The sequence below is a fragment of the Arachis ipaensis genome, chromosome B03 (assembly GCF_000816755.2).
Source record: "Arachis ipaensis cultivar K30076 chromosome B03, Araip1.1, whole genome shotgun sequence".
NCBI lineage: Eukaryota > Viridiplantae > Streptophyta > Magnoliopsida > Fabales > Fabaceae > Arachis > Arachis ipaensis.
In genome coordinates this window covers 8384063-8393289 of record NC_029787.2, presented here as the reverse complement: position 1 = coordinate 8393289, position 9227 = coordinate 8384063, and positions in this window count along the sequence as shown.

The following is a 9227-nucleotide window of genomic DNA, read 5'->3' as shown; positions in this document are numbered from 1 at the left end:
CTTTGTTCCTTCTATGTACAAAATTCACTTAGTCGGTGTCACAGTTTTCTAATACATATACATATAAAATTGGAACGTTGTGCATATAGCAATGGTTTTTAATGTTGTTCACCCCTTTCCTATGTTGCCAACGAATCTTTCGCACACAAGAATGAGGACAAAATAAAATACCTTTTGCTAAGACATACAACTAGCTATGCTTGGGTAACCACATCCCATGTAATTTATACAATTGTTTTCTTCATCCAAAGCGTTATAGTAAATAGCAAAGCGTAATTCCAATACATTCGAAACATTTATATTTATAAAAAAAAAAGGTTCGTTTAGGGTGTACAACAATGCAAATGACTAAAATCAATCAGTGGTGGAAATATTGAAGATCCAAAATTAATAAAACCTTTGGTTGACTCGATGCGTTTCAGGTTGCATATAAGACTATGATTTTAATTAATCGAATTATTTTAAAAAAAATCAACAGCTTAAGTACATTGGTTAAGTTTTTTAAGTAAAACTACCTATTTACTAAAAAGACATATTTTAAGCATGAAGAATTTCAAAACATTTCTATATATGACTTAACCAAATCCTTAATTAATTTAGTTAGTTCATCTCCATCACTAGTTAATCATTAATTAATGTTTGTTGGAATACTGAGATGAGTTACATTACATTACGTGACAAACTCTCTTATAGAAGTCCAATAAGGTTTAGACAGTTGTTTTGTTGAGTAGTGATATCAAATCTTTGTGATGAAAATTATGAGTGCTGCCTAGTGATGACTCATGACACATATACATGCATTGACCTACATAAACATATCATTCTTATAGTTGTGATAATGGTTTACTGTTGTCCATGAGTTGCTATGTAGATAAAATGAGATTCGAATCTCAATATTTATATAGGGTTTAGATGTTTTTTTTGGAGTTTTATAGTATTTTTCAATTTGATAAACTAATGAGTAATTTATTGTAGATCGAAGTTTCATATAAGAGTTTTTCATTAGCCAATAAGTTATTGCAGGCACAATGCTGGATTCAAATTCTTAACACTTTATTAAATGAATTAGTGAACTAACTACTAAACTAACCCAACTTGATTAGATACTCTCTTTTTTTTTTTCCGTATACCTTGTTTAGATACTTTTTTTTTTCTCACGGTATTTTTTAATCTGGCAAGCCAATGACTAATCCATCGCGGTACTGAGCTCCATTTAAGAGTTTGTTGCTGGACAATGAGTTGTTGCATGTACAAAGCGAAATTCAAACTCCCAACACTTGTTTAAGCAGACTAATTAACTAACTACTAGACTCCAATTTAGTTCCTTGGTTAGATACTTTATTAGGTCTTTTCTTCCTTCTCTCTCTTTTTTTTTTTTTTTTTGCCCAAAACAACTTTATTTATTGACAGAAACATCCACAATATATGGGAACAAGCATTACAATTCAACATTTTCACCATATAAACTTGAACATGAACTAATACCAAAAAAAAAAAAACTTGAACATGAACTCAAATTAAAGGAGCACTCATAATCATAAGAAAAAGAAATTGGAAAAGTGATGATATGAGTCAAAAAGTGACCTTATAAAAAGCACTTATTTTTGCCGACAAAAAAAAGGGACTTAATTTTGGACGGTCTTTTAGAAAGCACTTTAAGAATTTGGACATTTGGGTTGCCATGGGAGAATGATGTGGCAGCAGTTTTAGGTCAGAAAATCCATTTCTTCTTGACTAAGTTTTTGGATAACACTAGGCCCATTTTCTTACCATTAATTTTCAGAAGCCCATGTCTAATTACTGGGCCTTGTTTGAATAAGTTTATACAAAGATGCTTTTGTGACGAGATATACCCAAAAAAAAAAAAAATATATAAAATTGCCACATGAGTTCGAATCTCTCTCGATGAAAAAGAGAGTATAAGATGTGTGTGTGTTGACCAAATAAAAAAAAAAAAACAATATAATTTAATAATTTTATTTACATTTAAACTCTAACCTATTGAAAAAAAAAAGAGAGCCTCTAATAAAACTCTAAACTTTTTCTACTTGTTCACTTCTAACGGTGAAAAACACAACAAAACAAAACAATATTGTTTTAACTTTTTATTAATTTTATACAACCAAATTCAGGAAATATGGGAAAGATAAAGTTGCACTACTACTGCACATATTGATTGCAAAACTTTCCGTAGATCAATAATTAAAATGTGAATAAATCATGATAAGAATAAAAAAAGAAGTGGGATCCATATCCATTTGCGAGTTTTTCTCACACGCTTTCGTTGACTGACTAACTGAAAGAAAATCAAAGTAGCATGCAAAAAGGTCAAAGTTGCACGACAAACCACAACTTCGTTCAAGTTTCTGAGCTCTTTCTTGCTTGGATACATACCCAGCAGTCAATGAGTCAACAAAGCATGCATGGGATTGAGATGGCTCCTCTCAATTTCATAATTCACATTATTTTATGCTTTCCCTTGGTCGGTTCCAACTTAGTATTATAATGAAATGCTAAAAAATGCTACGTACGAAGGTGATTACAGTTTTGGCTTTTTCAGCATAGTTTACTTCTTGGTGGATCCGTCTGATCGTATTTATTAAGAACCAAATTAGTTACTACCTTAACTCGCTGCAAAATTTGTAGTTACTTTCCTGCACTTGATTATGTTGCCAGCTAATATAATAAATTTATCTATCTACCACCTAGCATGCCATGACAATTAGCATGTCATGACAATGTTAGTGTTGTAAGTGTGAGGAGTGTTCCTATATCAAAGAAAGTAAGAAAAAATAAAAAATTTATAAGATGAAAAATTTATTCATTTACTATCTTAAGGTTTTGAGTTGGATGCAGTGTAATCTCATTTTATATTTTCTCCCTAATATTTTGATATACAATTACATCTCAATAAAAATTAATATTTTCAGCTCCACATATATACTATCTCATTGTGGAGATCATACTAAAAAATACAATGAGCGTTAATATTTTATTTAAATTAAAGAATTAAACCAATCATAAGATGGATAACATTTTAAGTAGACATGTATTGAAATTGTAACAATATATAAGTATATAACGAATTATATTAAAGTATAGTGATTGTGAATGTAGACGCAAACTTAGGTGATTGTTGTGAAGCAGATCGAGATCACGCTAGTTGTTGGGGAATGTAGTGCCCATTTTTCTTCTCCAATTATGCATTATGGCGGTGGTCCTAAGATTACCAAAAACCATTGAACCATATGCATGCTTTTAACCCATCCAACTCACACATACAATTAATAATATAATGCGCTTCTCTTTTTAATTTCCACGCATAAATATATTCGTACGGAACTGCATGGAGTTGGACAAAGTCTTTCAAAGACGTATATCAACCCCACAAATATATATATAGCTAGCTTCGCTGTGCTTAATTATTAGTAGTTATGTCTATAATAAAATTACCAAAAATATTATTCGTATATTAAAATCAGTTACTAAAATTAATTATTAATATATTTATATATAAATATATATAATTTAATATTATTTTATATTTATAAATAATTTTTGTAATTAATTTTAATATACACGTAGTATAATCCTAAAGCTATACTGCCTAGGCCACGTGAAATCAAATGTTAAGGAAATTAACTCTAAATTAGATTCGCATAACTTTTTCCCCAAAAGACACTATGCACCATTACTATAATTGCTATGTGACTAACCTAGCTGCAATGCTTTGTTGCCTATACGACTCAGGCACAAGATAAATTAAAGCATTATAAAATACAATCTTAAAGAAATATTGAATTTAATTTGGTCACTGTATAGCGAAGAATAGTTCGAGGATATGCACAACAGCACAAACATATTTTGATAATCACAATAGTTGATTCTATGATTTGGTTAATCTGAAATTTTTAAAAACACACGAAAACAACTCAAATAATTGATTTATATAACTCTGATTCGTCTGTTATAACTAGCTATGTTATAAATTTATAATTGAACATTATCTTAACTTTAATTTTTTTTTTTTGAAATCAAACAGCTCAACACAATAGAAGTGGAGCGACCAACCAAGTTACATAAACTAAAAAAAAAAAAAAAAGACCCGGGAATCGGTTCTTCAGAGACCCACCAAGCACCCATGTATCCTCCCAAAAACGTGTCCGACGCCCATCCCCAACCACCATGGACAGGCCTGCAACCATCTTATCCCTTAAATGTTGGTTCAGGATGTGTAACTGGCAAATATCCTTCCATGGTCCTCCTCTAGTAGGCGGTTCTTGAGTCCACAGAGGCTCATTGGGGTTTAAATTATGACAAGAAGCTACGACTTTTTTTCACAAGGGGCAATCTTCCTTTGCAAATCGCCACCACCACTTGAATAACAGCGCTGTGTTGCGAACCATAGCGTCCCCTACTCCCAGTCCACCTAGTTTCTTCGGCGCCTGCACCACCTCCCACCTTACTAATGCCATACCAGTCCTACCCTCTTCTGAGCTCCACAGGAATCTTCTCTGTAGTGAAATCAATTTCTCAGCCACCGCTTTCGGCATCTTGAACAAGCTCAAATAGTATACTGGCAGACTGTTCAACACAGATTTGATAAGTACCAACTTCCCAGATTTGTTCAGCACCTTGGCCTTCCACAAGCTGAGTTTTTCCTCCACCTTGTCTATGATAGGCTTCCATGTCTTTACCAACCTCGGATTAGCTCCTAGAGATATTCCAAAGTATTTAACTGGAAGGGCATCCCCCTTACAACCCAGCAGGTTACACATATGCTCGACCCATTGCTCCTCACAATTAATTGGAATCAGGCTGGACTTATCAAAATTGATACTCAGGCCTGACATCAACTCGAAGAATCGCAGAAGCCTCTTGTAATTCCTTATAGTCTCCTCCTCTGGTGGGCAGAAGAGGATAGTGTCATCAGCAAACTGAAGGTGTGACAAAGGTATACTGTCTCTACCAACCAGCAGCGATGATATACGACCATTCCTCACTGCCTCGCCTATCATTCGATGCAGCACATCCACCACTAATACAAACAAAAATGGAGACAGTGTGTCACCTTGTCTCAAACCTCTTTTCATGTTGAAAGGCTTAGATGGCGAGCCATTTATCAGCACCGACATAGACGCAGTGGCTACACACTCCATCACCCATGCTCTCCATTTATGCCCAAATCCCATTTTCTGCAGCACAGTGTTCACAAAGCTCCACTTAACTCTATCATAAGCCTTTTGGAAGTCAAGCTTAATTAGTGCAGCCTCCTTTTTCCTCAGTTTGAGCCAACTAACTGTTTCACACGCAATAAGCGCCCCGTCGTGAATTTTCCTTCCCTGTACAAACGCACTCTGGGTCTCTCCTACTAATGCTGGCATCACTGATCTCATCCTCCTAACTAGCACCTTCGAAATAACATTATACACACACCCCACCATACTGATAGGTCGCAAATCTTTAATCTCCTTTGCACCCATGAACTTAGGTGCTAGCGCCACCCAAGTGATATTGGCATCCGCCGGTAACCTGGCCATCTGGAAAAACCCCATCACTGCCGCCGTGAATTCAGAGCCAATCTCATCCCAGCATCTCTTGATGAAGTTCATGTTGTATCCGTCACACCCTGGCGCCTTGGAGGACTCACAGTCCCACACGGCCTCTCTGATCTCTTCGCCCGACGGTATCACTTCTAGAGCCATAGCATCCTCCTCACCTATTTGAACCACCAGACCATCTCTGAACCCCATAGTAGGAGAGTCTTCCTGATGATATAGATCCTTATAAAACTGTCTGATAGCAACCTTTATTCTAGCCTGATTCCGAACCAGCCTGCCGTTGATAACCAGACTATCAATCCTATTGTTCCGCCTTCTTGCTGAAGCTATATTGTGGAAGTATCTTGTATTCCTGTCCATTTCATTCATGTGCCGAGATCGCGACATCTGCTTCCAGTGTACTTCTTTTCTCACATACCATCGCTCACAGCACTTAACCAACGCCTTTCTCCTAGCCTCCAGTGTTCCATCATATACTCCATTGCTAACCATATCATCAATCTTCTTGATCTCTTCCTCAAACTTTGTAATCTTCTTATCCATGTCACCAAAATTTGCCTTATGCCAGCTTCTCAGTGGTTCTGTCAGCGCCTTCAATTTATCTGTGAACTGTAGCTCTCCTAACCCTCTCCACTCCTCCTTCACCATCCTGAGAAAGCCTTCATGTGTAAACCATGAATCAAGACTCCGGAACGGCCTGGGTCCTCCACTATTAGCGGGCAATGATCTGACAGACCCCTTGGTCCACCTGGCAAATGTGCATCTGGAAACTCTTCTAACCACTCCAAGCTAACCAGGACTCTATCTATATGACTGCAAGAATGCCCGCGAAACCATGTAAACTTCCGATCGGTGAGCGGCAAATCCACTAAGTTCATGTCCTGAATCCAAGACTTAAAATCTTCCGCAGACCTTGTCAACCCGGTGTTGCCTCTCCGTTCCTCTATATGTACTATTTCATTAAAGTCTCCCATAAAACAGCACGGAACCTGACATAACCCCGCTATATAGCTCAGCTCTTCCCATACCTGAACCTTCTCGTCTCTATCATGTGCACCATAGACCAAGACAAACGCACAGTTGAAACTAGTTTTTAATATCACTCCTTCAACACACAACCACCTCTCTCCCTTATAACAGTTATTCAATTTGAACATCTCCTCATCCCAAATTAGCAATAGTCCACCAGACGCCCCTTCAGACCCTACATATTCCCAACCTGGACTACCTTGTCCCCATATTCTTGCAACGTCAAATTTCGTCACTATCTGCCTTTTAGTTTCAATCAACCCTAGCATTTGTAACCTATGTTTATTTCTTAGGTCCTTTGCTATCCTCAACTTTCCATCTCCCCTCAACCCCCAAACATTCCATGAACTGAAAATCATTTTAAAATTGTTTTACACACCTGCTTTGCATGTTTGGGTCTGCACCGTCTCATTTTCGTTTTCTGCTTTGCCACCTTTCTTTTACGAGCTATTTCTTCGTTCTGCGCTTGTAGAATGGCCATGATGTCGTCTTCTTCATCATATAATATCGCTCCTGATTCGCGTGCCAGCTCCCAGGTCTTTCTATTTTCTACTAACTGCTCCTCCACATCAGTGTGTTGGTTGTCACTTTCTTCCGCATCAGTCCCCTTCCCCTCTTGGCCCGCTTCAGTTTCTGCAAAGGCTTCCTCAATCTGCCTGCCGGGCACCCTACCGGTTCGAGCACAGCACTTATGTGGCTTTTTTTCACTCCCGGTTTCACACCCTGGCCTGGCGCTATGTCTCCCGTGCCTCCCCTCAGCGTAATCAGCCAGCGTCGCACCTCCCTGCCTGCAGCTCTCTCGAATTTTGTCGCATTGGTCTCCCTTTGCTGTCGGAAAATCTGGGATGCCACACCGACACCGGTCAACCGCCGCCGATGAGCCATCTTCCCCACCACCAACTCCACTTCCCGCGTCATCGTCAGCGTCAGTCCCAGGGCTTTGGAGTCGGACCGGGCCACCACGTAGCATCTGCCCCCCCTGGTTCCCGCTGAGACGCCCCCTTCCGCGACCGTCCTCGTTGGTCGTCGCCTGCCTTCGATCGACCGGTGGGTCTCCATGGGCGCCGCAGCCTTCTCCCGTGCAGATCAGATCTGGAGGAATGCGACCCACATCCCCCAAAGGAGACCGACCCGCACCAGATTCCCTGGACCACTGACCCGCAGCTGCTTTCTCGTGGGCTTGGAGTCCTGGGCCCAGCTTTTCCTGCCTGCCCCCATGTTGTGTTAGGGCCCAAGTTTTTTCCACAAGTGAATTTTTTGGTGTTACATTTGTGGGCTCCCTTTCCAGCCCAATTAGGTCATCAGTCATTGTTTTTTCAGAATCCTCATCATATAGCATAACGGCTCCACCCCCCAAATCTTGCATACCATAATTATCCTTAGTTAATGCCAGATACGTTCCGATTTCCCCGAGATTATGCTGCACATAGTCATTATTCCATTCATTCAAAATTGTATCTGTAATTACAATTCTGCCCTTGTCTTCTTCCTCATTCCGTGGTACCATCAACAACCGATCTTCATCCCGTATCTCTTCATGCAATGACCCTACATCAGAATTCTGCATGATATCTACGTCGACACTCCTGCTTTTGCTATCAGAATTCCTTTGCATACTTGTGTTTTCATCCTCAGATTTTTCGGTACACATTAAATCACACGCCTCATGTCCAGCCTCCTTCACCAGGACGTCAAAGCCTCCCATACCCACTGTGACGTGGACCCTTTCTTGGATGGCATCCATTACGCTCGTGTCAACCTGAACACGACCCACGGTGAAAGAGCTACATATTTCCGTTTCTTTGGCACATCTAACGACTTCTCCCCATAGGCCTCCTATCGTTCTAAAAGTGTTAATATTATTCTTCATATTTAAAATATATTTTAATTAATTTGAAAAAAACCAGTTTGATCTCCTCTAAACGAGTTATACATGAGGAAATTAAGGTATACAAGAACAGTCACATTAATTGCACCGTGTTCATAGAGTGTAAAACCAGAACAAATACACAGTATGTATCATGTATAATAGACTTTGTAAATAATTAAATTAAATTAAATTAAAACCTTTGGACCATACATATACCTTTGTTTAGGCATCTAGGACTAGCTATGTAACTAGCTCAAACCCTATGTTTTTACTGCACGCCAACCTAAGCTTTTTATTTAGCTAGGATTATTACTGGACCCATTTCATAGTCATATATGTTTAGAACCATTTATCATTCAAGAATCAAGCCATCAATATTGATTGTCATTGTTGACCCATCAAAAATAAAATTATACCAAGTACTATGTATTTATAACTTCTGGATCATCCACTTAAGAAAAATAGACACCGCCAAACATTTTAAAACTTTTTTTTTATATAATTTAACTATGGTCTATATGCCTCTATGGTGGTTGGAAGCATGTTTATCTTAATTATTAATGGTGTGTTGACCACCTAGTTAAGATAAAATTAAAGCACCAATTGTAACTTGTATTGTGTTGGAATAATGATGATTAAGAAAAACAGTTTCAAAAAATATTTTAGTTAACATAGATTGGTAAAATTCTCATATTATATTAAGAGCATCTTTAATATTAGTTTTAATTTTATTTCATTTTGAGTCTTAAAAAAATTAATATCTGTGA